Raw genomic sequence first — 21,573 nt, forward strand, 5'->3', positions numbered from 1 at the left:
AAAGCACATAAGTTCAGGCAGCATCCGAGAAGCAGGAAAATCGACGTTTCGGGCAAAAGCCCTTCATCAAGAATAAAGCTCTATTCCTGATGAAGGGCTTTTGCCCGAAATATCGATTTTCCTTCTCCTCAGATGCTGCCTGAGCTGCTGTGCTTTTCCAGTACCACTCTATCTAGCATCTGGTTTCCAGCATCTGCAGTCCTTGTTTTTACCTCAGAGAGACACAGCCGACAATGTCAGTGAATGGCCGAAGATTGTTTCAGCAGCTACCCAACATGCAGCAGAGCTTGCACAGTGCGATTCCATCAGCTGGGCCTGGACCAACAGAGTGAAGAAAACAGAAAAAAAAAACTGCAATTAACAGCCCAGACAGAGGAAGCTGTTCAAATTCACAGCCACAATGGAGTTTGAGGGAAACACTTGTGGAGGTTTGCTCAATAACATGAGAATCCTGTCCCTTTAAACAGTGACAAACCGTAAATTGGAACTGACAGCTAAGCAGGAAGGAGATCTGGTTTATTGAAGCAGAGAATTCTGAAGTTCAAATTGTTTTGTACAGCTGACAGTCTTCAGCAACTTCAAGAGATTTTACTTGGCATCACAAGTCAACCCTGTCCCCACCAAACAATCCCAGAACACGGACAGCATGGGGTTTGACACAGAGTAAAGATCCCTCGACACTGTCGAAATGACCTGCCTTAACATCCAAACCTCAGAAGGTTCCCTCAGCTGTCCTGAGAAGGAAGAGAGTTAAAATTCAGTGCTGACAATGACCTTTGTCCTGCCAGCTCAGCGCTGTTCTATTTAAAGTTGTGTCTCCTCTGTGGACTGTCTTGAACACTCTACACACATTCTGATTGCGTGATGCTCTTGCTGAGGGGAGGGGGAGGGACACGTGGGTGAGGGCACAGGAGAAGCGACCGTTGGACTCCCAGTCAGACCCAGAGAGTGTCAGCAGGCTGCTGACACTGTAGGTACTGTCCGAAGCTCGCAGGTAGTTGCTGGTCTGAACCCCGTCCGAAATGACTGCACCGTCCTTCTTCCACTGCACCTCCAGCTCATCGGGATAGAAGTGATTGGCAAGGCACACCAGGGAGGCAGTGCCCTTGGCATTGACCTGCTCCGGGGAGGGTGGCAGCAGGGTCAGCTTGGGCTGAGAGTTCTCACGGCCTGAAAGACAAGAGAAACAACTTTAATCCCTGCCATTTGAAGGGAATTCAACCCTCACAATATTCACTGGCAATACAATCTTTTTGAACATTTGTAGTCAATACCTAACAAACCCGACAAAAGAACAGACACTGTTCAAATTGCTTCTTTGGATCTGAGTGTCACTGGCAGGGCCAGCATTCATTACGGTCCTTAGTTGCCCCTGAGAAGGTGATGGTGAAGCAGCAAAGAGAGAAGGGACAGTTTTAGACCATCGGTTAAGGAATGAATGTGGGCATATGGAAGGGCTCTCAGTGGGGCATCATTTTAGTGACAGTGATCAGAACTCAGTGAGATTGAGAGTAGGGATGGAAATGGAGAACCATGGAGCAAGTGTAAAAGTTTTTATTTTACTAAACTGTGCGATGCTTTGGTAAAAGTGGACAGAACAAATGCCATGATGGGAAATCAGTGTCAGGGCAGTGGGATCCCTCGAAGGATGAGACAGACTGTTCAGAATCTGTTCCACAATGAGTAAGGGTGGGACTCCCAGATCTAGACCAAATGAACAAGAGGATTGGGGTTCACGTACTGACATAGATTGGGAACTGGTTGGCAGGCAGCACAGAAAGAATGAGTCTTTTTCTGAATGGCATGTAATTACAATTTAAGGTGCCACAAGGGCCAGCCCTTGGTCCCCAGTTATTCATAATATATAATAATAGATTCATAGGGACCCAAAAGGCCCATCAGCCCATTGTGTCCATACTGGTCAACAAAAAACAACCAATAATTATCATCCATTTTTCAAGCAAAAGGGAATTAGATGCAATGTGCATTTAAGAAGGACTTATATATAGTTCTTAGGATTAAAGGGATCAAAGAATGTGGGGAGAAAGTAGGGACGGGGGACTGTGTTGGATGATCAGCCATGATCATATTGAATGGTGGAGCAGGCTTGAAGGGCCGAATGGCCTACTGCTACTCCAGGTTTGGATGTTTCTATCTGTTTCTCAAATAAGTGAAGGAATGTCTCTCATCATTTTGAATCCGGAAGTCAGATGTGTGTGGAGGTGGAAGATGTGGCCATGGTGAATAATGAATGCAGGTCAGTCAGGTGGTTCAGAAGACACATGGGATAAACTTTTTCTTTTTCCCTTGATGGAATGAGGGCATTGCTGGATCTGCAGCATTTGTTGCCTATCCCTAATCACCCAAAGGGCAGTTTAGAGTCACCCACATTGCTGTGGGTCTGGGGTCACATGGTAAGGACGGTAGTTTCCTTCCGTAAAGGACATATGGGAATCAGGTGGCTTTTTCCTGACAATCAACGATGGTTTCATGGTCATCATTAGACACTTAATTGCAGATTTTGTTTTGATTGAAATTGAATGTCACCATCTGCTGGAATTTTACCCTGGTCCCCAGAACATTACTTGGATCCCTGGATTAACAGCTCAGCAATAATACCGTTAGGCCATCACCTCCCTGATCTCATTTTTGGTTGACAGCGAAAGCAAGAAATTTGTTTATTCAAGAATCGTATAAAATCCCAGTTAGAGTACAGTGAGAGAACTGTGTACGGTTCTAGTCACCACATTACAGGAAGGATGTGATCTCTCGAGAGACCAGGATAGAGGAAGAGTTTGTCTGGAATAGGGACTTTGAACTTTGAGGAATGATTGGTTTGGCTGGGAGTGTTTTCGTTGGAACAGAGGAGGCTGAGTGTAGATTTGATGGTGTTGTGTAAAATGATGGGGGACCTGGAGAGACTGGGTAGGAAGGACTGATTTCCATGGGGAGAGATTGAAATCATGGGGGCAAGATTAGAGGGGAGTTGAGGGCATTTGTTTTCACCCAGAGGTTGGTGGGATGTGGGACTCACTGTCTGAAAGGGTGGGAAGGAGGCAGAAGCCCTCATCACATTGAAAAAAAAACACTTGGATATTCATTTGAAACAGCGAAACCTCCAGAACTGTGGAGCAAGAGCTGGAAAGTGGGATGGAGCGTGAAATCTCTTTAACAAACCTCTGATCACCCACAGATCAGGAGAACTTTGTCCGAGAACATTGGAGCAGACTCGGATACACACACTTCAGGAAAGAGTCACGTTGGGTGTCTGTGTAGAAAGTTCTAGATTATATTTCAAACCTTGCTGCATACTATTGGGCTGAGGTCAAGGGTGAGGCTGCAAAGAGTCTCAGGGTCGTAGGGTCAGACAGGGTCACTGCTCCTAATGATCCCATGACCCTTTGAATTTGAGAGTGCGCAGACAATGGATGAGGATCCGGATCAGGAGACTCCAACCTTAAAGAAAGACTTGCACTTGTGTAGCACCTGTCCCCAACTCAGGGTGTCCCACTGGATCTTTCCAGCAGACTGTGCACAGCGAGATCCCAAACCCCATGTGATAATTAGCAGAGTAATACATTCTGAGTGATTTTGACTGGGGGATAAATATTGACCAGGTACACCAGGGGGAACTGCCTGCTCTTCATCCAATAGTGCCATGGAATGGCATCTTTCACAACTGAAATACTCCCAGTTCATCCAAAAAATGAAGAATAGTTCCTTGAAGATGAAGTTGCAGGTAGGAAGGGGAGGGACAAAGTTATTTGGTTTGCTTTCCTTTATTGGGCAGTGCATTGATTATTGGAGTTGGGAGCTGTTGCGGCTGTAGAGGGCATTGGTTAGGGCACTTTTGGAATACTGTGTGCAATTCAGTTCTCCTTGCTGGAGAAAAAAATGTTGTGAACCTTAAAATGATCCAGAAATGATTTACAAGGATGTTGCCAAGGTTGGAGGGTTTGCATAAAAGGGAGAGGCTGAAGAGGCTGGGGTTGTTTTCCCTGGATCTTTGCAGGTTGATGGGTGACCATATAGAGGTTTATAAAATCATGAGCGGCATAGATAGGGTGAACAGAGAAGATCTTTCCTCCAGATTGGGGGAGTCCAGAACTGGAGCGCATAGGCTGAAGGTGACAAGGGAAAGATTTAAAAGGGACCTAAGGGACAACGTTTTCATTCAAAGGGTGTTAAATGTATGGAATGAGCTGCCAGAGGAGGTGGTGAAGGCTGGTACAATTACAACATTTAAAAGGCATGTGTATGTAAATAGGAAGATGTTAAAGGGATATGGGCCAAATAATGGCAAATGGGACTAGATTAATTTCGGATATCTCGTCAGCATGGACGAGTTGGACCGAAGGGTCTGTTTCTGTGCTGTCCATCTCTCTCACTCTAATTGTATTTCAATCCAGCCCTTAATACTTCAGGCTCTCTCAAAGACATTAACACGCAGTTTTGCCTGACAAGCAGTCACAGTCAGTAACGTAGCAGCCAGTTTCTACACAGCAAGATTCCACTAGAAGCAATGAGATCAAAGAGCAATACTGATGTTGGCTCAACGATAAATATTGGCCTGAACTCAACCCAAAGAGAAAGTAATTTGGTTCAGTTGGATGAAAATGAGGAAATGAAGGTAAAGGAGAAGGCAGGATTGGCAGTTAGTGATGGGATTGACTATTACCAGAAAATAAAAGAAAGGGATGGAATTTTTGAATATCCTAGGAACCATGAAAGTGCAGGGAAAATCAACAATAGAACAAACACTTTGTATCTAAATTAAGCATTCCGAGTAAGGTCGACAAAGTAATGCCACAAATCGAGGGAAATTGAGTTTCCAAGGAATTTAAACCAGTTAAAGTGGACAAGGGCTCAGGAAAGGTAATTCAAGTTTCTAGAAGGACAGAGAGTACAGAAAGGATCATGAATCGAACGTAAAGCACAGAAGATAAGGGGACAATGATGGGAAAGAGGGCAGTCAATGCAGGACTGAGGGTGTTGTACTTAAATGCACACAGTATACACAATGAGCTTGTAGTACAGATTGAAACTGGCAGGTACGATGTTGTGGGCATCACAGAAACATGGCTGTAAGGGGATCAGGGCTGGGAACTCAATATCCAAGGATCCATGTCCTATCAAAAGGACAGGCAGATGGACCGAGGGGGAAGAGATGCCTTGTTAGCGAGAAATGAAATTAAATCAATAGCAAGAAGTGATATAGAGTCAGAAGGTGTAGAATCTGTCTGGGTTGAGCTGAGGAACTGCAAAAAATAAAGAATCTGATGCAAGGTATGTCAAGGTCTCCAAGCTGTAATCAGGGTGTGGGGAAGGAAATCAATCAGGAGACAGAAAAGTCGCATACAAAATGTCAGGGCAGACTTGAAGGGATAGTTGGACTGGGTAGCACATCTCAAGGAAAGGATTTCATGGAATGTCGACGAGTTGGATTTTGGAGCAGCTTGTGGTTGTGCCAATATGGAACAGGCGGTTCTGGATTCAGTGATGTGTATTGAGGCAAATTTGATTAGTGAGTTTAAGGTTAAAGTATCCCTGTGGATACGTGACAATAATACGATAGAATTCCCCATGTAGTTTGAGAGAGAAGCTGCAATCAGATTGAACAGTATTTCAATTGAGTAAAGGTAACTCCAAAGACATGAGGAAGGAGCTCGCCAGAGTTGGTTGGAAGGGGAGCCGAGCAGGTAAGATGGTGTGGCAGCAAACAGCAGAGTTTCTGGGGTAATTCAGGAAGCAGAGCAGGAATTCATCCCAAAAAAGAAGAAACATACAATGGGGAGGACAAGGCAACCATGGCTTTTGGGGGAGATCAAGGACAGCATAAAAGCAGAAGGAAAAGCACACAATGTGGTGAAGAATAATGGGAGGCCAGAGGATTAGGAAGACTTTAAAAACCTGCAGAGGATAACTAAAAAAGCATTAAAAGTGGAGAAGGTGAAATGTGGGAGTTATCTAGCCAGTAATATAAAAGAAGATTGCAGGAGTTTTATCAGGCGTACAAAAAGGAAGAGGGAGTCAAAAATAGACTATGGATCACTGGAAAATGAGGCTGGAGAAAGAATAACAGGAAATAAAGGAATAGCGAGGAATTGAATAGATACTTTGCATCAGTCTGCACCATGGAAAACACCAGCATTGTGCCAGTAATTCAAGACTGTCAGGGGTTGGAGGGGAGTGTAGTGGCCATCACTAAGGAGGAGGTACTGGGGAAGCTGAAAGTTCTGAATGTGGATAACGCACCCAGACTGGACGAACTACACCCGTGTGTTCTGAAGGAGATCACTGAGGAGATTGTGGAGACATTGGTGATGATCTTTCAGGAATCAATGGAGTCAGGGTGTCGATGTAGGGTGGGGGCGGATTTGGTGAGGGAAAGGGACAGGAAAATGGCTCACATACCACCCCTGTTTCAGAAGGGAGGGAGGTAGAAGATGGGACATAATAGGCCAGTTAGCCAGGACTCAGTTGTTGGTAAGGTTTTAGACTTCAATTTAAGGATGAAATTGTAGAGGACTTGGAAGTGCAATGGCTTTATCAAGGAGACGTCATGCCTGGCAAATCTGTTAGAATTCTTTGAAGAGGCAATGAGCCAGTCAGACAAAGTAGAGTCCGAGGAAGAAATCTATTTGGATTTCCAGAAGGCATTTGACGTAAGACAAACTCCCACAGTGTTAGGGGCAATGTACTGGCATGGACCGAGAACTGGCAGGTTGGCATAAAGCAGAGCGTGAGGAACAATGGCCGCTGGTAATGAGTAGAGTTCTGCAGGTGTCAATGTTAGGACCATAACTATTCACGTTATACATTAACAATCTGGATGAAGGAAGTGAAGACATTGTTGCTAAGTTTGCAGACGACATGTGATAGGTGGAGGAGCAGGTAGTGTTGAACGAGTGGGAAAGCTGTAAAAGCTCCTGGATAGGCTCGGAGAGTGGGCAAAGAAGTGGCAGATAGAATACAATGTATTACAATGTGAGGTTATGCACTTTGGGAGGAAGAAGAGATACAAAGACTGTTTTACAAATAAGGAAAGCCTTTGGAAATCTAAAGCATTAACCTCATTCAGGTTTCCCTTCAGGTTAACAGGCAGGTCCAGTTTGTGCTTGGAAAGGCAAATGAAACGATAGCATTCATTTCAATAGGGCCAGAATACAAGAGCAGTGATGTACTGCTGAGGCTGTGTAAGGCTCTTGTCAGATTACATTTGGAATTTTGTGAGCAGATTTGGGACTCATATTCTAAGAAACAATGTGCTGGCATTGGAGGGGTTTACAAGAATGATCCTTGGAATGAAAGGCTTGTCGTATGAGGCGTGGTTGAGGACACTGTGTCTGTACTCGATGGAGTTTAGAAGGATGAGGAGTCATCTTATTGAAATTTGCAGAATACTGATCGGCCCGGAGAGAGTGGATGCAGAGAAGATGTTTCCAAAAACAGGAGAGACTAGGTAACCAAGGCACAGCCTCAGAATGAAGGGACAATCTTTCGAGCTGAGATGAGGAGGACTTTCTTCAGCCAGAGGCTGGTGAATCTGTGGAACTCATTGTTACAGAGGGCAGGGAGGCCAAGTCACTGAGTGTATTTAAGACAGAGATAGATAGGTTTGTGATTGTTAAGGGGATGGAAAGTTCCTGTGGAGCAAGCAGGAGAATGGGGGTGAGAAGCATATCTGCCAAGGTCAAATGGCAGAGCAGATTCAATGGGCTGAATGGCTGATTTCTGCTCCTATTTGTTAAAGTCTTCTGGAGAGTTTCCCCAAAACCCTGGAACACTGAACCCACTGGACTGTGAGCCCTGCTGTAGCTGTTTGTCATCAGACCTTTGCCAATAGACAACGAAAGAGTGGAGAGAGTGTGCATCCATGTGGGAATTTCAGAATACTTCCCAGTTGCTGGAATACCATGAGTGCAGGAACTGTGGTCAGTGACAGCAGTTGGAGCTCCGGGTGTCGGAGCTTGAGCAGCAGCTGGTGTCAGTGCGGAGGGTCCGTGAGGCTGAGAGCTTCGGGGAGAGCACGTTTCTAGATGTGGTCACTCTGCAGATTCAGAGTATGCAGGGAGATAGGGAATGGGGGAACAGCACACAGTCCAAAAGGACCAGCCAGCTGGTAGAGGAATCCTCTGAGTGTATTCCACTCTCCAACCAGGATTCAGTTTGGAATCTTGATGAGAATGATGGCTCATCTGGGGAGTGCAGCCAGAGCCAAGTCCATGGCACCACTGCTAGCTCAGCTGTATTGGGGAGGGGATGGTGGAGATGGTGGTATAAGGAAGACTGGAAGAGTGACTGTGAAACGAGATTCGAGAGTGAGGGCATCGATAGGTGTTTCTGCAGCTGCAGATGGGAATCCAGGATGGTGTGTTGTCTCCCTGGTGCCAGGGTGAAGGATGTCACTGAGCGACTGCAGAGCACCCTGAGGGGAGACGAGGACAAGCAGCAGTAGTGGTCCACATTGGTCCCAGTGACAGAGGGAGAAAAGGGATGTAATCCTGCCGTCAGAATTTAGGGAGCTCAGAAGGGAAATAACATCAGGAACTCAAAAGTAGGAATCTTCAGATTACTCACAGTGCCCCACGCAATTGAGAAGAGGAGCAGGAGGATAACTCAAGTGACTGTGGGGCTGGAAAGAAGATCCAGGAGGGAGGGTTTTAGATTCTTGTGACATTGGGACTGGATCTGGGGGAGATGGGACCTGGATAGACCAGACAGCGTTACTCCTGAACAGAGCTGGCACTGAGCTCCTTTGAGGTGATCTACTCGTGCTGTTGGAGAGGGTTTAAGTTAACTTGGCAGGGCTGTGGGAGCCAGGAGGGACTGTCAGAGAGGAACACCAAGGTCCACAGAATCATCAGTGCAGTCAATAAGTCACCACCCAGTGGGAAGTATTTAGAGGAATACATTTGCAAGAAATTTACAGAGACCTGCAAATATAATAGTCATTATAAATGGGATATGGGGGGATGTCTTTAATTTCTGAATACAGACTGGGTTAGTAGCAGTGTGAAGGACAGAGAGGGGCCAGAGTCGTGAGAGTGTGTCCACGTGAATTTTCTGTAGCTGCATGCTTCCAGCCCAATGAGAAAGGAGGCTCTGCTAGATCTGGATTTTGGGAATGAGGAGGCCCAAGTGGATCACGTGTCAGTGAGAGGACACTTAAGGAAGAGTGATCATTGTATCACAAAGTTGAGGGTGACGGTAGAAAAGACCAAAGTCCTTTTCAGGGTCAAACATCTTCACTGGGGAAAATGCCAGCTTCTATAGGATATGGATGGATCGGATCTGAATAAAGTAGGATCAAAGGTTGGCAGGAAAGTCCTGAAAAGAATAGTAGAGGATGTGGACCAGGTATAGTCGAGATACATTTGAAGGAGGGCAAACAATTCCTGAACTTACTCAAGGGCAAAAGTGGTAGAATTATGGTAAATAAGAAAAGGGCAAAAGAGTAACTAGAGAGAGAATAGGGCCCCATGAAGATGAACAATGTACTTCTGGGTGGATCCACAGGAAATGGTTTAGGTCGTAAATGAAATTCCAGGTCGGTATTTATCATGGAGAAAGACATGGAAATTTGGGAAATGGGAAGTAATTGGCAAAGGCTTGACACAAGTCCACATTACAGAAGAGGATTTCTTAAAGTGCAAGACAGTAGATAAATCTCCAGGTGTATCCCAGGACATTGTGGAAAGCTAGGAAAGAGATTACCGGACCCCTTGCTGAGGTATGTTTCTGATTGACAGCCATGAGTGAGGTTCTGGAGAACCAGAGAGGTTGGCTAATGTTAGCCATTGTTTAAGAAAGGCTGTAAGGAAAAGCCAGGGAACTATAAACCAGTGAGCCTGATGTCATTGCTGGGTAAGTTATTGGAATGAATTCTGAGGGACAGGATTTACATGCATTTGGACAATCAATGCAGTTTTGTGCATGGTAATCGTGTCTCACTAACATGTTTGAGATTCTTTGAAGAGAAGATTGATGTAGGCAGAACAGTAGACACTGTCTATCTGGACTTCAGCAAAGCATTTGACAAGGTTCCACATGATAGACTGATTAGTAAGCTGAGGCCACATGGGGTCCGGGGGAGCTAGCCATTTGGGTAAAAAAAAACTTCAAGATAGGAGACAAAGAGTGGTGGTAAAGAGTTGCTTTTCCGACTGGCGATCAGATGTCAGCTATGTACCACAATGATTCGTCCATGGCTTTTCATCATTTAAATAAATGATTTGGATGTGAATATAGGAATTATGGCGAGTTTGTAAATGACACCAAAATTGGTGGTACAGTGGATAGTGAAGAAGCTTATCTGAGAGTACAGTGGGACCTTAATCATTTGGGGAAATGGGCAAAGGTGTGGCAAATGGACAAAAGTGCGGACTGCAGATGCTGGAAACCAGAGTTTAGATCAGAGTGGTGCTGGAAAAGCACAGCATGTCAGGCAGCAACTGAGGAGCAGAAAAATCGATGTTTCAGCTAGAGGAATCCTGATGAAGGGCTTCTGCCCGAAACGTCGATTTTTTCTGCTCCTCGGATGTTGCCTGACCTGCTGTGCTTTTACAGCACCACTCTGATCTAAACGTGTGACAAATGTAGTTCAATTTAGGTAAATGTGAGATGTTGCATTTTGGAAAGTCAAACCAGGGTAGGACTTATACTGTTAATGGTGGGTCCCTGTGGAGTGTTGCTCAACAAAGTGACCTAGGGGTGCAAGGGCAGGGGCAGGTGCAAGGTCATTATTCCTTGACAGTGGGGTCACAGGGAGATGAAGAAGGTGTTGGGTACACTTGCCTTTATTGGGCACTGCACTAAGTATCAGAGTTGGGACAGCATTTGCAGCTGCACAGGAAATTTGGGAATAATGTGAACAATTCAGATCATCCTGTGATTGGAAGGATGCTGTTAAACTTAAAATTCTGCAGAAAAGATTTACATGGATGCTATATGGAGAGTTTCAGCTGTCACAAGAGGCTCAATAGACGGGTCATTTTTCTGCAGGATCGGAGACTGAGGGGTGGCCTTATAGATGTTTATAAAATCATGACGGGCATGGACAGGCTATACATCCCAGGTCTTTGCCTTGGGAAAGGGAATCCAAAACGAGAGAGTATAGGTTTAAGATGAGAGGCAAAAGATCCAAAAGGGACCTGAGGGGTAACTTGTCACACAGAGGGTGGTGCATGTACGAGTCGAGCTGTCAGAGAAAGTGCTGGAGACGGATACAATTATAAAATGTAAAAGATGTTTGGATGGGACATGAATAGGAAGGGTTTAGAGGGATGCGGGCGAAATGCTGGCTAATGGGATGAGGTCAGTTTTGGATGTCTAGTTAGCATGGAGACGTTAGCCTGAAAGATCTGTTTCCACGCTGTATGACTCCATGACAGTTAGAGGCTGGAAAAGCTGAGATCTCTTACCCTGAAGTGCCGGAGGCTGAGGAGTGACCTTATCGAGGTTTATAAAATCATGAGGGACATAAATAAAGTGAATAATGCAGGAAGGAGGTGAATGTTTTGTAGAGCTGGCAAACATATGCACGAATATCATTCCAGGTATGAGGATTATCAGTTATGAAGATAGATTGGAGAATTTGTGACTGTCTTCGATGGAGAAAGTTATAGATCGCACAACATCAGGTTATAGTCCAACAGGTTAATGTGGAAACACGAGCTTTCGGAGCACCCCTCCTTCCTCAAATGGTTGTCAGCGGTGCTCCAAAAGCTAGTGCTTCAAAATAAACCCCCTGTTGGACTATAACCTGGTGTTGTGTGATTTTTAACTTTGCCCACCCCAGCCCAAAACCGGCACCTCCAAGTCTTAGGAGAAGGCAGCGAGGAGAATTGTCCCAGAAATTCAAAATCAGGAGGGGCCTGGAACAGAGTAAATAGGGAAAAAATGGTTCCACTTCTGAAAGGATTGAGACTGAAAGGCCACAGATTGAAAGTAATTGGAAAAGTAAGAAAAGTGAGATGGGGAACAACATTTCAGCCAGTGGGTGGTTAAGGTGTGGAATGCACTGCCTGAGAGTGTGGTGGAGACAGCTTCAATTGAAGTATTCCGAAGGGAATGAGACTGTTATTTGAAAAGGAACAATGTGCAGGGTGACAGGGAGAAGGCAGGAGAATGACACTCAGTGAATTGCTCATTCGGAGAGTTAATCCAGATAGAATGGACGGAATGGCCTCCTTGTGCACTGTAACAGTTCTGTGATTGTGTGATTGAGCAGAGTTAAACCTGGGGGAGGTGGGAGCTCGGTGTCTCACTGTGCTGCTGCTGCTGCTGAGGTCAGTGAGAACAGAGACCTGGACAGGGAGCCAGAGCTCACATCAAACTCTGCCCAGTATCTGTCACACTGAGACTGGCAGGAGGCTACTCACTGATTTCACTCCATGCTGCAGGAATGGGACCACAGGCTGCAAATGGACATAGCTCCTTCACACGGTGAGCAAAACCTACCGACTTATATCTTGCTTTTTTTTTAAAGAGGGCATGAAAGTTAAGAAATACAGCTGGACACCCTGTTAGACACTGCTCCTCAATCAAACATTTCATTCCCACTAACATCTTCGACAAATCAGCAACTGTATTTTCGAAAGTTCCAGTATTGACAGGGTTAATAACAGAGGATTGAGGTTTACTTACTCAGTCTGAGCTTCGTTCCTTTACCAAACGTAAGCCAAAGTGAGAGCTCCCAGTGCAGAGGCTGTACAAAAACCTCAGCTCTCTGCTTCCCTCTTGTCACTGTCAACCTCTCTGTCTCTGTCTGTCTCTCACTCACTCTCACCCTCTCCCTGCCCCTCTCTGTCTCTCCCTCATTCATATGGCTTTCTCTCTGTCTCTCTGGATTGTTTCCCGCTGGGCTCGGGAGGTTTGTGAAATTTATTTTTCGATTTTAAATCTTGCAGCTGCTCTTCACATGTGGCCATGTAGTGTAAGAGGGAAACTAGAGTCCTTCAGTGAGCGTTGAAACACCAAGGGATTGGAGTGTGTCGTGGACAGTGGCAATCCGAGTTTGGGGTAATTTGATCAGTTTTATTGAGATCTAACTGTGGATATATCAGTTCAGGCAGTAAGACTGTGTGTCCATTATTATACATTTTATGAAACTGTGGGATGGGTCAGTACAGGAGGTAGTGCCTTATGTATTGACGTTTTTGTACAGCTCTGTGTCACTGTGTAGGGGGAGCTGTAATCCTGCTGACCGTAATAGTCAGCGACATCCTCATTCTGAACGTTGCTGATTTTCAGGGTGAATCTGGTCCCTGATCCACTGCCGGTGAATCGATCGGAGACTCCTGTGAATCGAGTTGCGGCATTGTAAATCAGGAGAGAGGGTTTCTGACCTTCTCGCTGCTGGTACCAAGCAAGGTAGCTGCTAATGCTTTGACTGGACGTACAGGTGATGGTTGCGGTCTGGCCCAGTCCCACTGACAGCATCGGCTTAGACTGAGTCAAGATGATGTCTCCACTGATACCTGAGGGGTCAGAGAGAAACACAGAGAAGTCAGAAATGTCACAGAAAGAGCCTGTCAAATGAGAGATTGTTGGAGACTCTGAGTATTCCTCTGGTTTCAGCATTTTCCCTTCAATCACAAGTCAGTGGAATTGGAGTGAAATGGAGAGCAGCTAAAGATTCAAGGTGGAAGGAGAGAGATTTGTACCTGTGACACAGAATGCCAGGGGTCAGACCAGCTGGATGTGTGAAATCATGGTGTGTGCTCCTGTCCCTGTGCCTGGTTCCTGATAAACTCTCCCTTCACTGGGCTCTGCTTTATAAAGCTGCAGCCTGTGAGAGTCTGACTGGGTGTTCCTCAGTATGTAAATGGCATCAGGCAGAGAGAGCCACGTCAGCCCCTCACACTTCCTCTTCTGTCTCTCTCTATCTCACTGTCTCTGTCCCAGAGTCATTGATGTGAACAGCACTGAATGAGGCCATTTTGTCCATTGTGTCTGTGCTGGTAAAAAAAATCTGATGACACTAATCCCATCCTCCAGCTCTTGGTCCATTACCCTGGAGGCTACAGCAACACAAGGGAATATCTAAACACTGCTCCAATGTCACGAGAGTTTGTGACTCAACCAGCCTTTCAGGCAGTGAGTTCCCAATTCCCACCACCCTCTGGGGGAAAACATTTCTTCTCAACTCTCCTCTCAATCTCTAAATCGCCTGGCCATGTACTCACTCGTGTTCAGAATGATGAGAGGGGATCTGATTGAAACATATAAAATTGTAACAGGGCTGGGCAGGGAGGAGGTTTCCCCTGGTTGAGGAGTCTGGAACCAGGAGACACAGGCTCAGGGGGACATAGGGTAGACCATGTAGGACTAAGATGAAACATTCTATCACTCAGAGGGTGGTCAACCTGTGGAATGCGCTACCACTGAAAGCTGTGGAGGATAAGAAACTGAATATATTCAAGAAAGAGAGACAGATAATTGTTTTGCACTTTAACAGCTTGAAGAGAATGGGGAGAAGGCAGGAATATGGCTTTGAGATGGAGGATCAGCTAAAGATCATAGAATGCCTACAGTGTGGAAACAGGCCATTTGGCCCGACAAGCCCACATTGACCCTCGAAGAAATGAAGACATTCAAAAATTGATACAGCCATGATCATACTGAATGACAGAGCAGACTCAAAGGGCCAAAAGGCCTACTGCTGCTCCAAGTTTCTACGTGTCCATGTCTGTGTTATTTACAATCTCTGTACCAGGTTATTAAGTCCTTTACTCACGTAAAAAGTGCTATCCTACCCACCCTATCACTGTTCTGAATAATCTTATCCCTCTCTATCAGGTCCCTTTTAAGACTTCACTGCTCAATGCTCACATTCCAGCAGCATCCTGGGAAATCTCCCCTGTATCCTCTCAGTTACAATCGCATTCTTCCCAGAGTGTGCTTGCCAGGTCCTGTCTCTCTCTCTCTCTCTCTCTCTCTCTCTCTCTCTCTCTCTCTCTCTCTCTCTCTCTCTCTCACTCAATTCTGCCATTTATTTTTCTCTACCTCTATCTCTCTCTCACACTGTTAATCTTTTTCATGTTCTCTCCATCTCTCTCTCTATCACACACACTGTCTCATAGCCACTCTCTCCAACTCACTGATGCTTTCTCACTCTATCTTATCATCTGTTTCTCCATCTCTCATTGTCTCTGTTACTCGCTCCCTCTCTCAATTCAATTAAAAGTCTCCAATTGTTATCTGTCACTCGCTATTCTTCCCTCTTTCTCTCTCCTTCCCTCTCTACCTCCCAATTTACAGTCTCTATCCCTCTCTGTGTCATTATAAATCTACCCATACTCATCTCTCTCTCTCACACTCAACCCTACCCTCCCTCTAAACTCTCATCATGCTTAGTCTCACACCCATCCTGTCTCTTACTCTGTCTCTCCTTGCACCTTTGTCTCTCTCCATCCCTCTGAGGCACACTATCTCACATCTTGTTTCTCTCTCTATCCCTCAACCTCACCATTTCTACCTCCCTCTACCTCTCTCTTGGCCCCCTCACATATCTTACACCGTATCAGATGCTCATCCCTCTATCTCTCTCTCTCTCTTTCTTTCTTTCTCTCTCTCTCACACACACACACACACACACACACACACACACACACACACACACACACACACACACACACACACACACACACACACACACACACACACACACACAATTTTTCCTTCCATCTATCTCTCTCTCTGTCTCACTGCTCTCTCTTTCTGACAGTGTCCTGGGTGGTGACAGTTGAATGCAGGGTAAATCTCCATCTGCTCTGCCCCACTAATCGATGGTAACCTTTGACCCCTGTCTTCTCCTGGAGTAAGGCCCTATTTCACGTTGACCAGGGTTTGGCCTCTCTCAGGAAGATGGACAGATCCTTGTCAAATGAAGCGCAGTTCTGTGCTGTTCTGTGCTGTTGGCCTATTCTCACTGGGGACTGGTTTGGACACAAACCTCATTCCATGAAGGCCTAGCAGAGAGAGGAGATCGTCAGATCATCAGCGTGAGTGGGAGGGACAAGACAGGCTCTGACCACTGACCCATCCTGTCCATTCTCAACATGTTCCAATCCCTTCCCCTCTCCTTCCCGTTCCATGATCAGTCTTTTCTGAAGTGGAGTGGTCCTTTCCCTTTCTCACACAAGGAGGAGATGAACAAATATTTAATGTATAATGGGTTAAAGGATGATGGAAAGTGGGCAGGAAAGTGGAGTTGAGTGTGAGATGGGATCAGCCATGATTGTTTTAAATAGTGGAGTGGGCTTGAGGAGCTGAATTGCCTGCTCCTGCTCCTAGTTCTGATGTTCCGCCACCCTCTCCTCCATCCCTCTTACTGCAACTTTGTGAACATTCTTGGAATGTTTGGACATTGAAGGTGCGATGTGAATTCAGGATTTGTGTGGATTTAATGTGGGGACAGAATTGCGCATGGGCTGTGATAGCTCCTGCGGTTGAATATCCTGCTGGCAGGCTTCCGCCTTCCATATACAAAATGGGGAAGTGGTGGAGGTCGGAATGTACTGCCGGGGTACACGGCACTCTCTTCTAGCAATGTGGTTGACTCTCTAGTGTCCTCTGAAATGGCCGAGCAAGGCTCTCAGTTGTATCAATTATGACAATGTTTCAACAAAGAAATGAGATTGGATGGACCACAGGCATCGATCTAGACACCGAAAAGACAATAACAGAAACACCCCTGTCTACCCTGCTCCATCCTCCTCACTGAAATCTGGGAGTTAGTGCCAAATTCAGGAGAGCTGTCTTACAGATGACTCAAGCAACAGCCTGACACAGTCATACTCACAGAAACATACCTTACAGACAATGACTCACACACCACCATCACTGTCCCTCTATGTGTCCTGTCCCACCAGAAAGGCAGACCCAGCAGAGCTGATGACAAAGTGGTCTACAGCCAGAAGGGAGTTACCTTGGGTAGTGTCAAAGTTGGCTCTGGACCCCGTGAAGACTCATGACACCAGGTTAAACATGGGTGAGGAAACCTCCTGGTGATTACAAGGTATCTTGCTCCTTCGGCTGATGAATCAGTCTCTCCTGGATGTTGAACAGCATTTGGAGGAAGCACTGAGGGTGATGACAGCAGAGAGTGCACTCTGGGTGGTGGGTTTCAATGTCCACCACTGAGAGTGGCTCGGCAGCAGCATTACTGATCGAGCTGGTTGGTTCCTCATGGATGTAGCTGAGGGATTGACTCTGCACCTGGAACCAAGAAGGTGGAAAAAGATCCTCACCAATCTTGTGGCTGTAGGTGCATCTATCCTTGACAGTATTGGTAAGAGTGACCATCACATAGTCCTTGTGGAAACAAAGTCTGACATTCACATTGAGAATCCCCTCCATTGTGTTGTGTGGTACTATCACCATGCTAAATAGGACAGACTCCGAACAGATATTGTAACTCAAGGCAAACTCTTAAATTGGGATGATTGCCAAAGATTGCACAATGCTCAGCACTCTTCTCAATTCCTCAGATACTGAAGCAGTCCACGTGCAAATGCAACAATATCTGGACAATATCCAGGTTTGTCTGAGAAGTGACATTCCCCATTGGTGCCATGCAAATGTCAGCCAATCACCATCACCAATAAGAGACAATCTAAACATCGCCCCTTGACAATCAATGCTATTACCATCATCGAATCCACACTATCAACATTCTTGAGGTACCATTGACCAGAAACACAACTTGATTCACCAAAGAAATACAGTGGTTACAATAGCAAGTTAGAGGCTAGGAATACGGCATCTAGTAACTCACCTCCTGATCTCCCCAAAGCCTGTAAAGCAAGTCAGGAGTGTGAGCAAATACTCCCCACTTGCCTGAACAGGTTGAGCATGAAATTTTAACTCTGATTTCTCTTCACAGATGCTGCCAGAGCTGCTGGATTTTTCCAGCACTTTCTATTTATGTCTTTACAGCATCTGCAGTTCTTTTGGTTTCCCTCCAAACCCACGTTCACTTCCATTTAGAACAAGAGCAGCAGATACATGGAAACACTGTGAGCTGCAAGTTCCCATCGAAAAAGCTTGGCATCCTAATTTGGAAATATGTCGCTGATCCCTCAGCCTTGCTGGGTTAAAATGATGGCATTGTGGGCCAACTTACAGCTTGTGGATGGTAACAATTCAAGATGGCAGCTTCCCACCACCTACTCCATGGCAACCAGGACAGAGTATAAAGTGTTGGCCCAGCCGGTGAAGCCCACTTCCCACAAGTGAATATGCAAAACCAAATGAAGTGTTCCTCAGGAGGGGAGATGGAATGTTCAGGATCCAGAACTCTATTTCCCAGCCCAGGCAATTTGTCTCCCAATGAATGAATGAGATGCCAATTTGAAGCCCAGGTTCAGGGCAGTCTCACTATCTGGACATGAGGTCTGTAAGAGGGAATTTGAGATTGAGCTGTAAAAGAAAGATTTGCTGGGTTGGGGGGGAAAGCGAGGGGAACAGTGGGATTACCTGGGTCAAATAAAGGCATAATGGGCTGAATGGCCTCCTCCTGTGCTGTCAGATTCCAGGGTGTGCAGATGGTTCACAGTTTTCTCCCGTCTCAGTAACAAACATACCGCTGGTCACTTCCTCTGTTGTTGAAGTTTCAACCTTGCGATCTGACAGCCTTTGCAGTTATCTTTTACACTGGGACTTTCTGCTGTGGTCAGAATCTCTAATAATAAGTGTCTAATCAGTGACAATCACAGTAGGTAAGAGCAGTCAGGACTGAGGAGCCAAGCTCACTGTGAAACACATTGGCAGGGTCAAAGTCATCCTCTTCAACTCCTGGTACAAACTCCATCCCTCTCCCTGAACACTATCTACTGCTCAACCAGACTCTTTACAACTTTGGCCTCATCTTTGGGGCTGATTTGAGGCCCAAATCCTCCACATCACTCTTATCAACCACTGAAAATCTCAACCATGATTTTGTGACTCCAATTGTGACTATTCCAATGTTATCCAGGTCCACATCACAGTCACTGACTTCAGTAAACATCAGCTCATCCCAACCTCTGCTGTCTGTGTTCAAACTCACACCAAGTCCACCCCATACCTCTGCCCACATCTCCCCACCCCACCATAACCACCACAATCCTCACTGACTGACATAAGCTCCTGGTCCAGCAACACCTCGATTTTCAAATTCTCATCCTTGTTCTCAATCTGCTGTCTGTTCTTCCATCCTCCCTATCTCTGTGACCCCCTCCAAGCTGCCTCACTCAGTGTGATCAATAATTTTGGATATATGGCTCTCTGTTTCTTCATCCCAACCATTGAGAAATATCGTGAAAAGCTGAGGTCCCAGCACAGATCCCTGGGAATACCACTACTCACATCTGCCTCATTGGAACACACGCACATTATCCTTCCTCTCTGTCTCCTAGCCAGACCCATTCCTGACCCAAGGTAAATGCATTTCTCAAATTCCATCCAATTCCATGATTTGGAGATGCCGGTGTTGGACTGTCATGTAAATGTTAAAACCACAGAACACCAGGTTCTAATGCAACAGGTTTGTTTGGAAGCATTAGCGTTTGGAGCGCTGCTCCTTCATCAGATGGTTGTTCTTTTGTGGAACATTCTTAAATGTCTCTTAGAACACCCTATAGACAATAGCCATCGACATTCCCTTATACCCCTCATTGGTGAGCTCCTAACAAAGTGTACTAGGTTATTTAAAGATGTCTGAACCTTTGTAAAGCTGAAAATGTGTTGCTGGAAAAGCGCAGAAGATCACGCAGCATCCAAGGAACAGGAGATTCGACGTTTCGGGCATAAGCCATTCTTCAGGTGTCCTGAAGAAGGGCTTATTCCCGAAACATCGAATCTCCTGTTCCTTGGATGCTGCCTGACATGATGCGCTTTTCCAGCAACACATTTTCAGCTCTGATCTCCAGCATCTGCAGACCTCACTTTCTCCACGAAGATTTGAACTTTTGTCAATCCATGCTGACTCTGTCAGACCAGTTCATAGTTGTTCGTTATTCTGTCTCTAAAAACAGACTCTATCACTTCCTGAAAACAGACATTCAATGGAGATCTTCTTTGTGACTGAGGCTCGTAAACAGCCAGCACTGACACGAGGGGCTGAACAGCCTCCTCTTGTGCTGGCACCTTCTCTGTCTCCTTGACAAAAATATTTTACAGATTAAAAACTAAAGACCAACAGCAAATTTTAACTTTATTAAAATTTCAAAATATACCTTATTCATAGAAATAAATCTTTGGAACCTGTACAATTTGTAATCTCGTTCATAAATATATACATTGCATGTCTTAACATTACAATGAACAGATTGAATTAATAAAATTTACAGTTTTCCTATTTGCAGTTCCCTTTATTAACCATCCAGTCTCTTATTATTTAGCTGTGGCTTCAGCAGAACCCACCTACTGAGTGGGTGCCCTGTTACACGATAGCAAAGGAACCTTCTTTAATCCCCAGTTAATGGGGTTCACATTGTCCATTTGACTGTCCTGTCTCTGGGGTAGCTGTCTGCATCCCCATGGTGAGCTCGAACTGCGGGACCTTCGCTGGGCTGAGGTAGCTATCCAGCTCCTCACTGGGGTCATTTACCCGGTTTGGTGTCATTGAGCCAAGCCAAGGGTCCGCACCATCCAGTTCTGTGTCTGACAATGGGACTGGCAGAGGATCACAAATTTCAGTTACCTGTAGTTGTGGGGCAGTGGGTACCCGCTGGTTCTCACTGTTGGAGGGTGGACCTCGGGGGGGTCCGCTGTTTCCTAGTTGGGAGGAAATGCCCTCCTCTTTATCTACGACGCTCTGTCTCTTCTTCTCTTGGTGGTGACCTTCTGTGCGCCTGTCTTCCCCATCCGAAGCGGTGGCTGTCTCTCTCTCATGCAGCTGTCTTTTCGACCTTTGCTGGGAGTCTTTGGGGCCTGGCAGGATTTTCTCTTCCTGTTTTTAACAGCGATCCACTCCTCTGCCATCTCGATTACCTCCTCCTCCATTGCTTCCATCTGCCCAGCTAGAGCTAGGATCAGCTGCTGTGTCTCTCCGCTGGCTGCTGCCTCCTCCACTCCAGCCTGTTCTTTTTTCTGGGTGCCACCAGTCTCCGTTTCCCTGCTGTCTGCGTGGACCTTGCTGGTCTTTGGGGTTCTACGGCTCACATTGCCACCTTCAACCATCTGTGCGTAAGTGGGTCCCCCCGTCTTGGGCAGGACTTGTACATTTGGCCCACCTCTCCGCACAGGTTGCAGCTCTTTGCTTCCTGACAGTCCTTAGTCAGGTTACCCTCTTGTTTGCCATTCCTGCAGATGGTCACCTTACAATCCGCCACCATGTGTCCCGCCTTACCGCAGGTTCGGCACACTTTTGGCTGCACTGCATATGTCAGGTAGCCTCTGCTTCCTGAAGCTCCAGGGTGAGTGAAGAATGTTCCCATTACCATCGACCTTCAGATTTCCCCTGACCTGCAGCTTACTGGTCCAGATCCCAAAGGGGTCAATCACATCGGTGGCTTCTCCATCAACTTGGATGTACATTCTCAGGAATGTCAGGACATCAGCCGCTGGAACATAGGGATTGTACAT

At 46.0% G+C, this 21,573-nt stretch overlaps 1 pseudogene; it reads right to left on the minus strand.

Annotated features, from left to right (window-relative positions):
* Positions 1-842: 842 nt before the first annotated feature.
* LOC132818887 (immunoglobulin kappa light chain-like) lies at positions 843-21,573 on the minus strand (annotated as a pseudogene).

The sequence above is a fragment of the Hemiscyllium ocellatum genome, chromosome 9, assembly GCF_020745735.1.
Source record: "Hemiscyllium ocellatum isolate sHemOce1 chromosome 9, sHemOce1.pat.X.cur, whole genome shotgun sequence".
NCBI lineage: Eukaryota > Metazoa > Chordata > Chondrichthyes > Orectolobiformes > Hemiscylliidae > Hemiscyllium > Hemiscyllium ocellatum.